At 45.8% G+C, this 17,521-nt stretch overlaps 1 protein-coding gene and 1 long non-coding RNA gene across 4 annotated transcripts in view; one reads left to right on the top strand and one right to left on the bottom strand.

Moving 5' to 3' along the window:
• Window positions 1-4,498, bottom strand: part of SGF29 (SAGA complex associated factor 29) — a 30,578-nt gene extending 26,080 nt beyond the window's left edge. The window contains exons 1-2 of one of the 3 annotated variants that reach the window (XM_039247937.1): window positions 4,386-4,498; window positions 506-603 (exon numbers count right to left, since the gene is read on the bottom strand). The gene's annotated coding sequence lies outside the window, so the exon portion shown is untranslated. Of the gene's footprint in view, window positions 1-505; window positions 604-4,004; window positions 4,125-4,385 lie in introns of those variants that run through there. The other 2 variants (XM_039247938.1, XM_039247939.1) reach the window with 2 other exon arrangements.
• LOC120242280 lies at window positions 4,475-8,497 on the top strand. The gene is made up of 4 exons (XR_005531044.1): window positions 4,475-4,861; window positions 6,690-6,806; window positions 7,794-7,901; window positions 8,250-8,497. It is a non-coding gene; the product is annotated as an uncharacterized LOC120242280 (long non-coding RNA).
• The last annotated feature ends 9,024 nt before the right edge of the window (window positions 8,498-17,521 follow it).

Here is a 17,521-nt window from a genome sequence, read left to right as displayed (position 1 = left end):
CACCTGGGTGGCTCAGTCGGTTAAGTCGGTTAAGCATCCAACTTTGGCTCAGGTCATGATCTTGCGGTTTGTGGGTTTGAGCCCCATGTTGGGCTCTGTGCTGACAGCTTGGAGCCTGGAGCCTGCTTTGGAATGTGTGACTCCCCACCCCCATCTCTGTCCCTCCCCCACTAGTGCTCTGTCTCTCAAAAAATAAACATTAATTTTTTTTTTTTAAATTAAAGGGGTGCTTGGGTGGCTCAGCTGGTTGAGCGACCGACTTCGGCTGAGGTCATGATCTCCTGGTTTGTGGGTTCAAGCCCACGTCAGGCTCTGTGCTGACAGATTAGAGCCTGGAGCCTGCTTTGGATCCTGTGTCTCCCTCTCTCTCTGCCCCTCCCCTGCTTGCGCTGTGTCTCTCTTCATCTCACAACAACAAATGAAAATGTTTAAAAAAAGTTAAAATTAGACAGAAATTAGAAAAAAAAGAAAAAGATCTTTTGTTGGGAACTATCTGAAGAGATACCTTCTTTCAGTTGGTTGTTAGGAGAGTAGCAGGGAAGCCTGGAACCGATGGAGGCTTTGGCCTGTCTGAGAGAGAGGTCAACATGGAGAAAAGCAGAGCTGAAAGACAAAAAAAAAAAATCCTGGTGACATAACTTAGGTTCCTGGATGTAACTTGTGCCTGAGGCTGGTATACGCAGGGCTTTCCAGTTAGAGTCTAACAGATTCTCCTTTTCTCCTTGGACTCGTTTGGGTTCGCTTTTTGTTATCTGCCGCTGGGAAATCTAATAGGTAATTCTAGGAACAAAGAAAATATTAACTGCTAACCACCCAGTCTAAACCTGTTCTCTAGCACCTTGTGTAGAAGCCAAGGCTGACTCATACATACAAATCCAAACATTCTATACTTAAACCACTCTAACTGACATCAATCAATTAAGAGAGTTTTGTTCTGAATCAAAGGGAAGGAAAGCATCTAAGACCCTACACTCAGATCCCATACTGATCTGGCCACTGTCAACATCAATCTACATTCATCAACTGGTTTGAAAAAAATAAGGCAGTTGGATTTCTTTCCCCGAGTACCTACCATGCTTCCAGACTGAACCTACTGGCAATCGCCTAAGCATACCCTCTCCATAGCTGGGGAACTTGAAGTTGAGAGTGGTTAAATTATGCTCCGTAACTCAGGAAATACAGGTCGTGGCAAAATTCCAAACTCTAAAATCTATGCTCTCTCTCCCAATTTCAAGCTGTGTAAGGACTTTGGCTTATTCGTTAGCAAAAGAGATCATGAAGTAAGACCATTTCAACTACAGGAAACTGTCAATCAACTGTTATTAAGAATCACCAATAGTATGGTGATTCACAGTGGCATCTGATAAAAATAAAGGTAACAATGACAGCTATTCCTTACTAAATACCTACTATGTGCTAAGCACTTTTACGCAGATGACTCCATCTGCGTAACTCTCCTAATGGTCTGCAGGGGAAGCGCTCTTCATTTAACACTGTGGAAACAGGAATCTTGGAGAAATCAGTGACTTTACTGAGGCAACAAAGTAATAAGTGGCCTTGGGGGGATTCAAATCCAGATCTGATTCTATGACTTAAGCATTAAGGCTCAAACAGTCCTTAGTATGATCTCAACACCCCAAACCTATAGGTTCAATGTTCAACAAACTAGCTTCCCCTCCACAGATACAATGATCACAAATCCTGAAGTGATGCATAGTGGGTATTTTTTCCCAATGCAGGTGATATATGATTCTATATGAGATTCATTTTTAAAGCCTTTGTAAGACTCTTTGTACACAAATTCAGAGATGAGGTTGCAAAGGCCTGACTTACTACACACCCCCATTTCCGGCTCCGGGAAGATGGTCACTAAAACTATGGATTGTAATGGACCTACTCACTGAGAACAGGGTGCCTCGTGGCTGGGCCAGGTATTTATAAAACACACACCGTGGTTTACCAAAACACTTCTTGTTTTTTTTTAAGATTTTTTTAAGTTTATTTATTTAAGCAATCTCTACACCCAGCGTGGGGCTCGAACTCATGACCCTGAGATCGAGAGTCACACGCTCCACTGACTGAGCCAGCCAGGTGCCCCTACAAAACGCTTTCAAGGCGCTGCTTTAGATCCTGAACAGCCAGCCCCTGTGAAACAGCGATACCACACAGCAACCGCAGTAACCAACCCCACTGTCCCCATCCCAAGCAAGCACAGACTTTCATGCTCCAGGTCCTTTGACCCCTCCCCTACTTCTCCTTGGGCCTCAAATTTGCTCATCTTTCAGGTGCTAATCAAATGGCAGTCAAGTTAACACTTCCGCAGCAGTACCTGCCAACAGGTTTCACACCACAGCACGTGCAGAACGTAGTATTTATGATGTTATTTGTATCCTTGTGTGAAATGACAAAGCTGCTTGCGGCCAGAAAAGAATGGCAGGGGGACCGTCACTATTGGGTGTCTAAGTGTAGACACAGGCCCCACTCATCTGCCCTGATGCCAAGGGCAATCAAAATTTCCAAAGCACAGTACACAAATCTTTGTTCTTGCACCTGTCACATACATGAGATGGTTTCATTTACTTGTTTCTCCTGCAGACCACGAGCTCTTACAAGACAGAGTAGCAGGCGTATTCATCTCTATATTCCCAACAACTAGCCCAGGGCTTGGTACCTACTAAGTCTTCGAAATACATCACGGGAGCTGAATCTTCTTAAGACAGTCTTAGAAACAGGTACCAATTCCAAAGCTGGGTTAGTCAATACCTTTTCTCCAATCCCAGAAAAAAAAATTAGTTGCTTTGACATACTCTAAGAAAGACAATCTACTCCCACTTATGGAGAAGAGATACTTCCTCTCTATAAATTAATTCACTCAGTAATCTGTCAAATACCCACTCTGTGCTAGGTTTGAGGAACATACAGCAGTGAATGAGGCAAAGAGTCCCTGCCTTGCTTTATAAAACTTACAGTCGAGAAAGGAACACAGACATTAAACAAATAGTTCCATATACTTATTTGTAGGTGAAATTTAAAAGGGACATAAAGATGGGGCGCCTGGGTGGTTCAGATGGTTAAGCAACGACTATTGATATTGGCTCGGGTCATGATCTCATGGTTCGTGGGATTGAACCCCATGTCCGGCTCTATGCTGACAGTCTAGAGCCTGCTTGGGATTCTCTCTCTCTGTCCCTCCCCCGCTTTCATGCACATGCGCACTCTCTCAAAAATAAATAAACATTAAAAATAAATAAGAGACATAGAGGACAGAGTAGATACACAGATAAATTTGAATAAACAATGACAGAGAATGTCGAAGAACTGAAAACACAAATTATCAGGCAAAAAGGACCAAGTGCCAAAGAGAATATCTACACTTAGACACCCAATAGTGAAACTTCAAAGCCTCAAGGGCAAATACATGCTAATACACTGGAGAAGAAAAGGGAGGGAGGCAAAATACACCAAGAATAACTCAGTGCTTGGCATGAGCAACTAGAAGAATGGGAAGACAGGTTAAGGTATGTGAAGGGTAAAATTTAAATTTTCAGGTCTGGACATGTGTGAGATGCCAATTTGACATTTTAAGCGATGTCATTTGAGAGCTGAATAGAAGAATCTGGAGTTCAAGGTAGAGCACTGGGTTGCAGAGAGAAATTTGAGAGCACAACAGACAGTATTTATATTTAAAGCCTTGAAATTGATAGCTCCTAGGAAGTGAACACGGAGAAGAGATCCAGGATGAGACCTGGGGGCAGTATAACCATTAAAGATAAAGAGGAACAAGAAATCAGCAGAGAAGCCGGAGAGTTGAGACTAAAGAAGAGCATATTCCACAACATCAAATGAAGAACGTGCTTCAATAAAGGGCAGTGATGAACTGCAACAAAAACTGCCACGGGAGTGAGAAGGAACTTAAAACTGAATCTGGAGACCTTGAGATCATTGACAAAGTGCTATTTCAGGGAAACGGTGGGGGGCTGGACTGGAGTGGGTTCAAGAGAGACCTGGAGATGTCAGCTAGACACTGAAGCCTTAGGCTGTAAACGGGCACAGAGGAATGAGGAGGCAACTGTAAGTCTCTGGAGGACGAAGTTATCTCCTTAAGAGGGGCGCATCCTCAGCAGCCGTCCTCCCGCGCCTGGGCTGAGCACCCGACCGCCGCCTCAGCGCCCCGCACCGCGCGCGCCAGCTTCCGGCGAGCGCACGCGCAAACCCCAAAGACCGCCGGCCCTCCCTCTTCGAGCCCCGCCTCTCCCCGCCCAGGGCGCGTGCGCACCGCCCCGCGAGAGCCGCCGCGGCAAGGCCCGGGAATGTGGACGCACAGGGGACCCTAGCCCTCCGCTCCCGCCGTTCCCCGGGAGCCCCAGACCGCGACCCATCCCCACCTGCCAAGCCACGAGCGGAATAAGCACGTCGCGCTGGAAATTACGACGGCAGGAGCGGGCGCGTCCCTCGAATGCTTTTCAAAGCCTGAGGACCATAACGCGCTTACGTTCGAAGATTCGCGGCACGTCGAGAGCCACACACGCTTTTTTCCTTTTATGAGCCAGTCGCAGCCCGAACCCCTCCACGCATGCGCCGTCCTTCCTGTGTGACGTGCCGCGCTACTCCTTGGGAAATGTAGTTTTTACTTTGTCACCCTAGTCCGGAGTCCGCAGCTGTACCTTATTTTAACAAACTAGGGTCTTTGTGTGTTTTCAGTAGCCTCTTATTTCCCAAAGCCTCTATAAGATAATAAAATTTTTTTGTGAAACCCCACGTTTCTCCAAAAGATAAATTCTATTTTTAAAAAGTTTTAATAAACATCTGTGGACGCAGAAATAGCACTTTTAAGGAGTCTTCTCAGGACCATATTAAGGACGTAAGTAAATATTTAACTATTAGTTTACATAATAGTTTACATTTACATAAAGTTTACATTAAATGTTAGTTTACATCCCAGTATCTTATAATTTCATACATCCCTACCAAGAAGTACATTTTATTTCATTTGATTATTTGATACACTTGCCAGCTCAATAAGGTTATTAGTACCATCTGATTTGTTCACCTATGTATTCCCAGTATCTAGCACATTCCTAGTACCTATGAGGGCGCATAATAGACCCTCAATATTTTTGTGTGCACTTAGAAGGATTGCAGACTTCAACACAAAGTTGAAGTCCAAAGTTATCAGTCCAAAGTTAACGCATCCTTTCTTTCCCCATCAAGCTTCTTTTTCATTTTGTGATGTCTATCTCAGTGATGATGGCATGACCATCTATCCAGCGTCAGCTCTATATCCCGCATTTTATGAAGCTTGTACTGGCAAGGATTTCTCAAATTTTGCATTTGTGGAGGTCTCAGGAGCTATTTCTCCTGAATGTCAAATATCGCCCTTAATTTCTCCTCAGGAGCGATTTGGAGCTCACAATTGTTTGTTTGAATTTATCTTTAATCTCTCATATTCCTACTGTTAAACAACAGAAATTCAACTGAGTCGCTCTTGCTTTATTGAAGGTCAAATTGGCTTTATTGAATAATTCATGAATCTGGCAGCATCCCATCCACCGAGCTGAAGAAAATGAAAGGTTTTAAAAATTTTTTTAATGTTTTATTTATTTCTGGGGGAGAGAGAGAGAGAGCGTGAGCAGGGGAGATTCAGAGAAGGAGATACAGAATCTGAAACAGGCTCCAGGCTCTGAGCTAGCTGTCAGTACAGAGCCCAATGCGGGGCTCAAACCCACGAACCGCGAGACCATGACCTGAGCCTGAAGCTGGACGCTTAACCAACTGAGACACCCAGGCGCCCCCAAAATGAAAGATTTTTAAAGTGGAGAGGGAGCAGAAAAAGGGATATTAGCAAAGAATACATCGTTTTGGGCAAGGTTATCCCTCCTACAGGGAATGGAAGAGATCAGTAAATTTTCTAGAGCTGACCAAGAAATTTCATGTAGATTGGTTAAATAATAAATAATGACACGCGGGGCCTTGGTGGTTCAGTCGGTTAAGCGTCCGACTTCGGCTCAGGGCATGATCTCATGGTTCATGGGTTCAAGCCCCATGTTGGGCTCTGTGCTGACAGCTCAGAGCCTGGCACCTGTTTTGGATTCTGTATCTCATTCTCTCTCTGCCCCTCTTCCACTTGTGCTCTGCCTGTCTCTGTTTCTCAAAAGTAAATAAGTGTAAAAAAAAATTTTTTTTTAAATAAATAATAAAAGCTCACATTTGTTGGGCACTTACTATGTACCAGGGGCTGTTAAATATGCTTTATGTTTCATTCATAGAACATACTCTATACACTTATCAACTCCACCACATCCACCCCTCACCTGAGGGGTCTCCGCTCTTGACTCACAATGGCAAGAGCTTTTTATTTGCTTATTCCCAGATGTGCTGGTTGGGTTACTCATTACTCACTTTATGACAGACCACAATCATTGGGCTGAGTACACCCTCTCTCTTTCTGTCTCTGTTTATGGCCTTTATCTCTCTTCTCTACCCCTCCTCCCTTCCCCAGTGTGTGTGTGTGTCTTTATAAAACACACGTGCTGTTTAGTGTGCATGTATATTTAAGTCACTTAAGTGGTATTGTGCTATAAACCTCATTCAGTTTCTTATTTTTTCCACTCTGCACTCTACTTTTAAGACTTGTGCTTGTTGTTGTATGTGCCTGTTATTTAGAATAACTGTGCGATCTTTCTTAACAGACACCCACATTGTAATTATTTGGATTGTGGTGATGGACATTTAAATCGCCTCCAACTACTGGCTACAAGAGATAACAGCACAGTGAACAGTCTCATGCCTGCCCTCTTGTGGCCAATGTGAGGATTTTTCTGGGAAGTATAACTAACCCAGTGAGACTGGTCATAGCCCCTTAAATTGCCTGCCCTCACACATTCTGGCCAGAGCACTCTTCCTAAAACACGAAGGTATTCGTGAACTGGCACCTGGGTCTCCTCCCCCCTCCCCCATCACCTCCTCTCCCAACCCTCTCCACCTCCCTCGCCCCTTCAGTGCCTCCACTTCTTTAGGTTTTTCATACATGCCACGTCCCTCCTCCCTCCTCCGGAGCACATTTCCCTTCCCTATTTCCCTCCAAATCTACTTATCTTCCGATCTCCCTGACTGGGTCAAATCCCTCAAGAGCACCATGTAGTAGACCTGTAATTGTGACCCTAACACAATGTCACAATTGTACAGTTGTTTGTGGCATAATTTGATTTATGTCTGTCCTACCCCTCACTCCTTAGATTATAAACTCCATGAAGTCTGGGCTCATGCCTGTTTATGTTCATCACTGCATCTTTAGCACACAGCCTTGTGCCTGGCAGATAACAAAAGTACGTGTTAGGTGAGAGAGAAAATGAAGGTGTTCTCTCTGCTTCAGGAAGGGCCATTGAGGGGGCAGCATCTTGGTGGGGAGACTGCTATAGAATTTGGTCCTCAGCTCTGCAGGACCAGAAATTCCATTTTGTGAGCAACCTCTCAGGGTAGTCTCACACTGATGCAGCTCAAAAGAGACTGATGGACAAACCAGAACTCACGAAGTCACATGTGGAGATTTAGAAATGTGGTGCTGACCAGAACACTCCTTTCGCCTGGACAGCACCGGTCCTTCCTGTGAGAAAGACACAGCGTGGCAGAGAAAACTGGGCCTTTCTGGTCTTTTAGTCTCATTGTGTCGGAGCATCACATCTGAAATCTTTTCCAAAAAGCCTTGAAAAGTCACAAGGTCTCTTTAGGACGTGCGGAAGGAGTTATGTAGCATGACTTCCTAACAATCCCTTTACAAATCCCTCTTTTCACAGAGTTCCATTGCTGAGGACAATCAGTGCTCACACCTCTCCCTCCTCTTTGCTTTCTTCCTGCTCAGAACTGACTCTGTGCATGGGGGCTTCTGGCACCTTCTATGGAAAGTAAGCTACCCATCTCTCACCTTGTCCCTAGCCATCACCCACTTGAACAGAACAAAAAAGGCTTGAATCCCACACCCATCTTCTTAGTGCAGATGGTAGTACTAACTATAGGTTATATCATCTCCAGGCATGGCTGGACTGGCCAGGGAATGACATATAGATCCAGGCCCAAGAGATAGGAGTACTTGCTTACGATTTAAAGGAACCTGTAGGAATACAGCCCAATGAGCTTATGCACATATAAATAGCCTGAGCACAGCCAGGCAGCTTACCAGCACTATCCTGAACACATAGGCACCAGGTGCATATCGTGAAATCTATGACATACAGAACAAAAATATTTTTCAGATTCCAAGTCTCTCAAAGGACGGAACAAACTTTTGACCTCTCTGGGAGCAGACAAAGCAACAGCAGAACAACCTAAGGAACATCTGTTGACATGACTTCATGGGCTTGTAATCAACAGCATCCACCTTCTCAGAAGGTCCCTGACCCAAATTTTGCCCTTAAAAACCCTCACTTGTAGGCCATTGGGGAGTTTGGGACGTTTGAGCACTAGCTCCCCGTTCTCCTGGATCGCACCACACCAGTAAATAACCTACCTTCCTTCCCCGCAAAAATTTGTTGTCAGTTTTTATTGGCTTGCTGTGCATTGAGTGGAGGCACTCTTTGGGTTTGGTTACAGACTCTTCCTTTGGATCTGACCTCCCATGGCAGGCAGGTGGGGCCAATTTTAACTCTTCACACTTAACTGCTTTTCCTCCCCAACACATACAAAGGAAGCCATAGCATGACCAGAAGGTGGCATAGTGTGTATGGAACCCAAGGTGGGGAGGGGATACAGTACATTAAGTCTTAAAAATTGCCATTATCTCCTCCCCTACCCCACCACTGATTCTTTTTTTTTTTTTTTTTTTTTTTTATTTCTAGAAGAGAGAGAGAGAGCGTGAGCAGGGAGGGTCAGAGAGAGAGGGAGATACAGACTCTGAAATAGGCTCCAGGCTCTGAGCTGGCAGTCAGCACAGAGCCCGACGCGGGGCTCGAACCCACGAACCGCGAGATCATGACCTAAGCGAAAGTCGGACGCTCAACCGACTAAGCCACCCAGGCGCCCCCCCCCCACTGATTCTAAAATAGGTATATATTGCGTGAAGTATTACTCAGCAATCAAAAAGAATGAAATCTTGCCATTTGCAACAACATGGATGGAACTAGAGGGTGTTATGCGAAGCAAAATTAGTCAGAGAAAGACAAGTATCATATGACTTCACTCATGTGTGGGATTTAAGATGAACATTAAGGAGGACACTTGTTGGGATGAGCACTGGATGTTATAGGTAGGGGATGAATGACTGGATTCTGCTCCTGAAATCATTATTGCACAAGATGCCAACTAACTTGGATGTAAATTTTAAAAAATAAATTAAATTAAAAGAATAAAGTAAAATAAATAGGTATACATTGGAGAAAGTCAAACATTGCAGAGTTCTAGAATCTGGAATGGAAAAAGTATAAATTCGCCATGATCCCAGTCTAGGGTCTGACCACTCTGAAGAGTGTGGTGACATCCTATCCCCTAGCCTCTCTGCCTTTCTTTTTTCAATAACTACAATAATTTTGCTTACAAAAATAAGATTGGCCTGGGGCTCTCTCTCTGGGGGGTGGGGGCACAGCTGCTCCTGAAGGCACAGGAACTCCTGTAACCTGGGACAGCTGAAAGCAGGGCACGGGGGGTGGGGGGTTGGGGGGAGGGGGCCCGGTTCTGCCCCCGAAGAGCACTGGGTTCCACAGACATTCCCCACCCTTCACCACCCATTCAACCTGCAAGGCAATGGCCTTTACTATTTGAATAGATTTTCCTCGGGGTGCCTGGGTGGCTTAGTCGGTTAGGCGTCCGACTTTCGCTTAGGTCATGATCTTGCAGTTCGTGGGTTCGAGCCCCGCATTGGGCTCTGTGCTGACTGCCAGCTCAGAGCCTGGAGTCTGTTTCAAAGTCTGTGACTCCCTCTCTCTCTGACCATCCCTGCTATGCTCTCTCTCTCTCTCTCTCCTAGAAATAAATAAAACATTAAAAAATTTTTTTAAAAATGTGTTTTGAATAGATTTTCCTCTGCCGGTATGGAATGATGTATCAGATTGAACAAGCCAACAAACAAATGCTGAAAGATCTCCCTGCTGGACCCCCAGTATATCCTTGACATTCCTCAGGCAGGATGCCACCTTGAAAGACCAGTACTTCTATAGGGGATCCCCAGAGCACCTTACCATCCAGGAGTGGTTACACAGAAAATCAGCTAGATCACATGATGCCTAGATTGGAATTTATACAGTCAAGGATCACTATCCCATCCAGGAAACCTTCACCAGAAATTACAAGGTGATATTGTCCGCCCAGTTTTTTGACATACAGCTGCATGTTAAAGACCTCAGTTTACCCCACCGAGAATGAGCCAGAGGACCAAGCAGAGAAGGTAAGCCTGTGAACATGGAAGTGACAGCACCGGACGTCGGACGCCACGGCCTCAGTGGGAAATGGATTTGAGACCTGAAGAGACAAGGCTCTTCACTAGAGGTAAATATCATCATTTTGCAAAAATAAACATTGTTGTGAGTTCTGTGTACGTATGTAATTTTGACTACTCAAGCTATGTTTACCAAATGAAATTGAATGGAGAATATATGGTGATATGAGATGAATAGACAGCGAATATGGATACTTGAGATAGTTTTGATATCCACTTGGTCCCGTTTTTCACGCATACATATTTGCATACTAGGTGCCCTGGCATACTAAGGGCTACATTGTTGGCTGTGACAGACATATTGTACGACTGACATTGTTGAGAAGTGATGGTGATAATAAAAAAGTAGATGATTTTGGTCAGTGTACAGACAACGACCCCTTTAGCGTCAGACTGCTGACATTGCCCCCCTCCCAAACTGACATTGCCCCCCTCCCACTGACAAAGTGACCACTTAAAATCTCTTCCAGATCTGAGGTGCCTGGGTGGCTCAGTTGGTTGAATGTCCGACTTCAGCTCAGGTCATGATCTTGTGGTTCGTGAGTTCGAGCCCCACGTCGGGCTCTGTGCTGACATCTCAGAGCCTAGAGCCTGCTTTCTGTGTCTCCCTGTCTACGGCCATACCACCCTGAATGCACCTGATCTCCTCTGATCTTGGAAGCTAAGCAGGGTCGGGAGTGGTTAGTACTTGGATGGGAGACGGATTCTGTGTCGCCCTCTCTCTCCTCCTTCCCCACTTGCACTCTGTCTCTGTCTCAAAAATAAATAAGCATTAAAAAATTAAAAAAAAAAACAATAAATACTTGGTTGCATTACAAAAAATCCCTTCCAGATTTAAGAATTCTATGACATGACCCAATTCACATAGAAATTTTGGCTTAACTAGAAGTCTGTACTATTCCTTTAAAGAGAAGATATTAGTTAGAAGTCTGTACTATTCCTCTAAAGAGATATTTTAAGCCATCGGACTTGGAAAATCTTAATGTCTACACTTGGGTAAGCAGAAGCCGGATACACTTCCTTTTTTCTACGCCAGAGTATTGATATATGTGCTGAAACATGATGTACTTGTCAATAGAACTACAGGGACAGGTAGTATTTTAAAAATTGCACTGGGGGCACCTGTCCAACTTCAGCTCAGGTCATGATTCACAGTTCGTGAGTTCAAGCCCTGCAGCGGGCTCTGTGCTGAGCACAGGACTTGCTTGGGATTCTCTCTCTCCCTCTCTCTCTGTTCCTCCCCTGCTCTCTCACTCTCTCTCCCTCTGTCAACATAAATAAAAAATAAACATAAAAAAATAGCATTGAACTAGGTATGCCTGTCTGGCTCAGTCAGAAGAGCATACAACTCTTGATCTCGGGGTCATGAGCTGGAGTCCCCATCAGGTGTAGAGATTACTTAAATAAATAAAACTTAAAAAATAAAAAATAAAAAAGAGCACTGAACTATGAAACAGCAGACCATTGTCTAATAAATCCAGGACTAGAATTCCCTTGCACTCCAACTCCTTTGGTTAACAAAATGCGCCGTGCTTTCCTTCACTTTGGCCTTCCTGGGACACTGACCTCCCGATCTCTCTGACTTCCTAGGTTAGCTCACACATGAGTTTTTCTGGGAGCTGCTCACGAGCCTGGATTAGGTGCACTGTGCAGCTTGAATGTGCTCTTGTCACACTTACTACGCTGGGTGGTAACATCCTGTTTATCGGACACTATCATCCACCAGCCTATGAGCCCCTCGCGTACGGGTAGCACGTTCCATTTACTTCTGTATCCCAGCTCCAAGCAAGTGCCTGGCGTATGATTGGTGCTCTAGACGTTTGTAGAGTGCTGAACGCTAGCCTGTCTTATCCTTCCTTCCTCCTCTGGTAAAGGGGCTGCGTTTGCTGAGCTCTAAGGAGAGTTCCAGGAATAGAATTTATCACTCTAGGCTCTTCTGTGATTGTTTTATCTGACCATCCATCTTCTGTACTTATCAGAAGAGATGTGACACTTATTTTATGCTGAAAACAATGTATTACACACAATTACCTATGTTATTTCAAAAATGTAATGTAAAGGATGCCTGGGTGGCTCAGTCGGTCGAGTGCCTGACTTTATCTCAGGTCGTGATCTTGCAGTTCAAGAATTTGAGCCCCGTGTCGGATTCTGTGCTGACAGCTTCGGAGCCTGGAGCCTGCTTCAGAGTCTCCCTCTCTCTCTGCCCCTCCCCCACTCACGCTCTGTCTTTCTCTCTTAGAAATAAGAACATTAAAAAATGTAATGTAAAAATTAGGATTATAGTACACATAATGTTCTGCAAGTTGTTTGTTTGTTTGTTTGTTTTTCATTCATGAGGACTTTCTGATCAGAGCCAGAGACACAGCTTATTGTTTTTAATGGCTCTGGAGTATTTCACAAAAAGATACTGATCAGTCACCTCCTGTTGGACGCTTAGCTTGTTTCCAGTTTTTCATAATTACAAACAGGGCTAGGAGCATTTCCCCAGGAGACTCTGTAAGTAGAACTACAATATCAGGGCATATTTAACATTCCGATCAGTGTTGCCAAACTGCCCACTGAGAGAATGCATCCATTTATCTCCAAGGTGATGATATCAAACAGCCAAGAATAATTGCGAGTCACCTGACGGGTTTGGGGGCATCTCCGGACAGCTGCTCTAAAGTCAGGCAGACACATTTCACCACATTTTGGCTTCTTGCATCTCCTTGGGACAGAGTGATGCCACCAGCCCAGATTGATTACATAACCTGCCTTCAGCCTGGGAACCCCCAGATCCTTTGAGCTAAAAACATCTGTACATCCTTCAGGCTATCCATGTTTTTATGACTTGGACAGTTTAACTCGTGGAATTGGGTATGTCTTGGTGTCTTTCTCATTCTTTTTTCTTTTTTTTTTCTTAATTTTGGCAGAGAGAATAAAAAGGAGAGGGCCAGAAAGAGAAAGGGAGAGAGAAAATCCGAAGCATGCTCCACAGTGTCAGTGCAGAACCCGATGCTGGACTCGATCCTACGAACCGTGAGATCATGACCTGCACAGAAACCAAAAGTTGGATGCTTAACTGACCTAAGCCACCCAGGCTCCTCTGTTTCTCAGCCATCTTTGTTCAGGCTTCACTGCCTCTAGGAAACCTGATGTGATCCTCTCCCAACCATGCCCCCACCCTCCTCACCCCTGATTGGGGTGGGTACCCTCCTGAGAGCTCCCCAGCACCCTGGGTTCACTCCAGGCTGATCATGCTGGGTTGTAATAGGTGTGCCTGGACATCTCCTAGAATGTCACGGAGGTACAGTCATACATAGAAAGAAAATAAACTTCCTCTTGGCTGATTACACATATTCACCTGGAGGCTAGAAGTTGGGAAAACACACTTCAACTTTTCCCACTGAGTCACCTTCTGGGCCCTACAGGTCCATGCCATGGGTTCCCAAAAGTCCCTTCTCTCTTGGCCACCCTCCCTCTGTCTGCCCGGCTCCCCTGGGATCTAGGCTTTCTTCTTCCCGCACCTGCAGGATCAAGGCCAGGGAGACCTTTCCTGGCTCCACGGAGGACGGTCACACTGTCTTCACAATCTTCCGCAGGACTAGGACTGGGGTTCTCTGGGTTCCCCTAGAGCCCAGCACCTGGAAGCTGAAAACCCCACCAATTTTAAAGAGTTTTGCGGATCCAGCTGATCATTTATTGAGCACTGACTGTGTGCCAGGGCCCGGGCACACCATAAGACAGACAAGATTCCTGCCTTGGTGAATGGTAATAGTAATCAGCTAACATTATTGACCACTTACTCTGTTCTAGGCACTGTGCTGAGCCTTGACAAGAATTGGCCTTTTAATCCTCACAACAATCCCACCAGGAAGGTATTATCATTAATCTCGTTTTACAGATGAGGAAACCGAGACACAGAGAGGCTCAATAACTTATCTAAGGGCACAAAACTAACAGGCCCAGGAACCGAGCTTTGGACCTAAGCAGAGGCTACTCCTTGAACCACAAACTAAACCAAACCAGGATTGCATTCGAGTGGGGACATAGTGTGTAGAAGGAAACAAAGAAAAAAGATACTTCCATCAGTGATCACTGAATGCTATGGAGAAAGTATAATAAAATGAGGCTCGTGGGGTACTAAGCCTGGTCCAAAGCAGGTACTAATTAATCATTTGGGGGAAGGAGGCAGGATGGGCAGGGGGGGGGGGTGGCGGAAGGAAGGAATCCCTGACAAGTGCCTCCCTACACACAGCTGCCAAAACTTTGCCAGTGTTTGCCCAGATGTGTCGACCTAGAACCAGGCTGGAACTGGGGTCAGGGAGACCTCGGGAGGAATCCTGCACCACTCACCAGCCGTGTGACCTTGAGCAAGTTGCTCTCTGAGCTTCAATTTCCCTTCTCTGAAGATCAGCGGAAATAGCAGTCCATGCTGTGCTGGCTCAGGACAAAGGCCTGTCACACCTCGTGGTCTTGTCACCACCTCCCCTTTACAGCTGAGCAGACAGAAAGTCAGAAGTGAGCCTAAGATCTCGCAGTGCGTTACAGGGGCCTGGGCAGCTCGGGAATTTTGGGGGGTGGGGGTGGGGGGTTCATAGTAGTGATCGTGACAGGGAGGCCGTGTGGGAGGGTCACCTGCAGGATTGTCTCACATCCTGCAGACGTTTGACTGTCCTGCTAGGCAGTCACGAAGCTAAAACACTCATTTACAAAGACATAACACTAGAACGCACCCCATCGCATGCAGCGATGGAGCCCTACTGCCTAGGAAGAACCGCATATTTCCTCATTGTCTCCACCTTTATTTGTCTGGGTGTGTCATCTGGGTTTCAGGTTACTTTCCTCTTTCCCTGACCATCTGCTCTGCTATGATTAGTGGAGAGGGGAAGATTCTTCTGTCCTTCCTTATCTTCCAGTTGGACTAAGAATTAAGTTGACACAAGACAGATTAATAACAGGGAAAGTGAAGTTTTATTATGTGCACGTGGAGGCCCAGTCGGGGAAATTGAGACCTAACGAAATGACCAAAGCTGGCAGTTTTTATCCTTTTAGATAAAGCGACAGTAAATCCACGAGGAATTGAAAGGAGAAAGAAATTTAACTTTGGGAGCTTTAATTATTAAGCAATTTTAAATAGATTTTGGGCTGGGCTAGTAAGTTAGTAAAAAAGTCACAGACCTCTTGGCTCTGAATTTCCTGTGTCTGGCAATCGGGGTGTCTCCTTACTTCCCAGTACAGGGAGGGTAACTTTCACCCAGGAGATTTATTTCCTGTTCTCAGGTAAACAGAGGAGGGTCTGCCCTTCTCACACAGGCTGTCTCTTAAGTAACTTTTATTTAAAATAACCAATATTCCAGGGGCACCTGGGTGGCTCAGTTGGTTCAGCATCCGACTCTTGGTTTCAGCTCAGGTCATGATCTTACCGTTTGTGGGTTCGAGCCCTGTGTCAGGCTCTGCACTGACCATGCGGTACCTTCTGGGGATTCTCTTTCCCCCTTTCTCTCTGCCTCTCTGCCTCTCTCTCGCTCTCTCTCAGAAAGAAATAAACATTTAAAAATTTAAATAAAAGAACCAGTATGCTGACGCAGCACATTGTGGGACGGCCTGCCCTTGGCCCCTGAGTGATTGTCCCAAACTCTCTTTGATTCAGGTGATCTCACTTTCATTTCCTAGATGTTCAAGAATTCGCACATCAACGAAACCTGAAAAACAAAAACTAAATTTAATTCTGGCTCAGGCTAGGGAGAAACGCGAGCAGAAGTGCCTCTTCGTGTTAAACAGAGAACAAGACTGGGTTATTACGAGGTTTGGGGGAAGGTAGAATTTCGGCAACAGTGAGAGGGAACGGTGGCTGGATGGGCTCACAGCAGAGTGGGAAAGTGAGCAGAGAATGAACACCTGGCTAAGCCAGAGAAGGTCCTATTGTGCTGGAAACCGAGAAGGTCCTATAGTGCTGAATTTAAACAAAAAACAAAAAAACCCAACAACACGGGGAAGGTTGCATCTGCCTCCTTCCCAGTCCCTGCCGTGGGATTTGGCACAAAAACCTCAGGGAAAACATGAGAGGGCAACCCAGGGTGTGGGCTCTCCGGGTCAATTCAACCCACATGGGCAGATCCCTTAAGGCAAGCATGGAAAATTTCATGTTCACGCGTTTCTTATCTGAATCCCTTCCTTGCGTTCATATTAAATAGGTACAAATGCCTGTTTGCTTCATAATGTCTTCTACCTCAGCATTTCCGTGTTTTGAAAGACATCATTTCATTATAAGTGGGTTTCCTTTCATGTCTCCTTTACATTACAGTGAGTTTTTCGGAAATCATCATTGAGTTTTTCGGAAAGGAGGCAAATTATTCTATGCTCACATAGTGCAATTTAGACAGCACGACTGTACCAGGCACTGTCGTGAGTGTCCTTCCCTGTAGTGTCTCATTTGAGTGTCTCACCAACCCTATGAAGTCAGTGCAATTATCATCATCTTCGTTTGTGCAGAGGAGAACACCGAGGCACGGAGAGGTCAAGTGACTTGCCTGGGATCACCCAGGAAGTAGCACACCAGAGGTTTGAACCCAGGGCAGCCGGCTCCAGAATGTGCACTCTTAACTATTCCGCTAGCCTCCCTGTTGGGTGAGGGAAACTACCTAGGGGCCCACTCTGCCCCCCCACCCCCACCCCCGGCTCCAGATATGAAGGGGGCTTTCCAGATTTTTCTTATCAAAAAGGGGTATTGGGTGTGTTAGGGGTGAGAACGGCTGACCTATTTCGTGGCGTGGTCTTGGCTTCATAATCTGCCACCAGGGTCCCAAGTCTGAGCCAGAATTGGGATGGGGGTCAGCCGTGTGGCAGGGGGCAGGAGACAGACAGAAAGGACTCAGCCAGGTGCGGCCCTCCATCCCCACTGGCCTTGATCCCAAGGAATGTTTATGCTCAGATTCTGCCTCTTGCCTCCTCCTCCCCAGGGGCGGGGATCTCCTCTGTGGAAAAATACCCAGCTGGGCGAGCCCCAGTGAGAGGGAGGAGGCGAGGGGAAGGGGCTGGACTCACAGCACGACTCTCTCCCCCCCCTCGTGATTGCTGTTTACTGGGTCGGGTTCTGGGAAAGGGCCAGATTGCATC

Source organism: Hyaena hyaena, unplaced genomic scaffold (assembly GCF_003009895.1).
Source record: "Hyaena hyaena isolate Hyena2069 unplaced genomic scaffold, ASM300989v1 scaffold_306, whole genome shotgun sequence".
Taxonomy (NCBI): Eukaryota; Metazoa; Chordata; class Mammalia; order Carnivora; family Hyaenidae; genus Hyaena; species Hyaena hyaena.
Note: the sequence above shows the minus strand (reverse complement) of the source record. Positions and strands in the feature narration are given on the sequence as shown.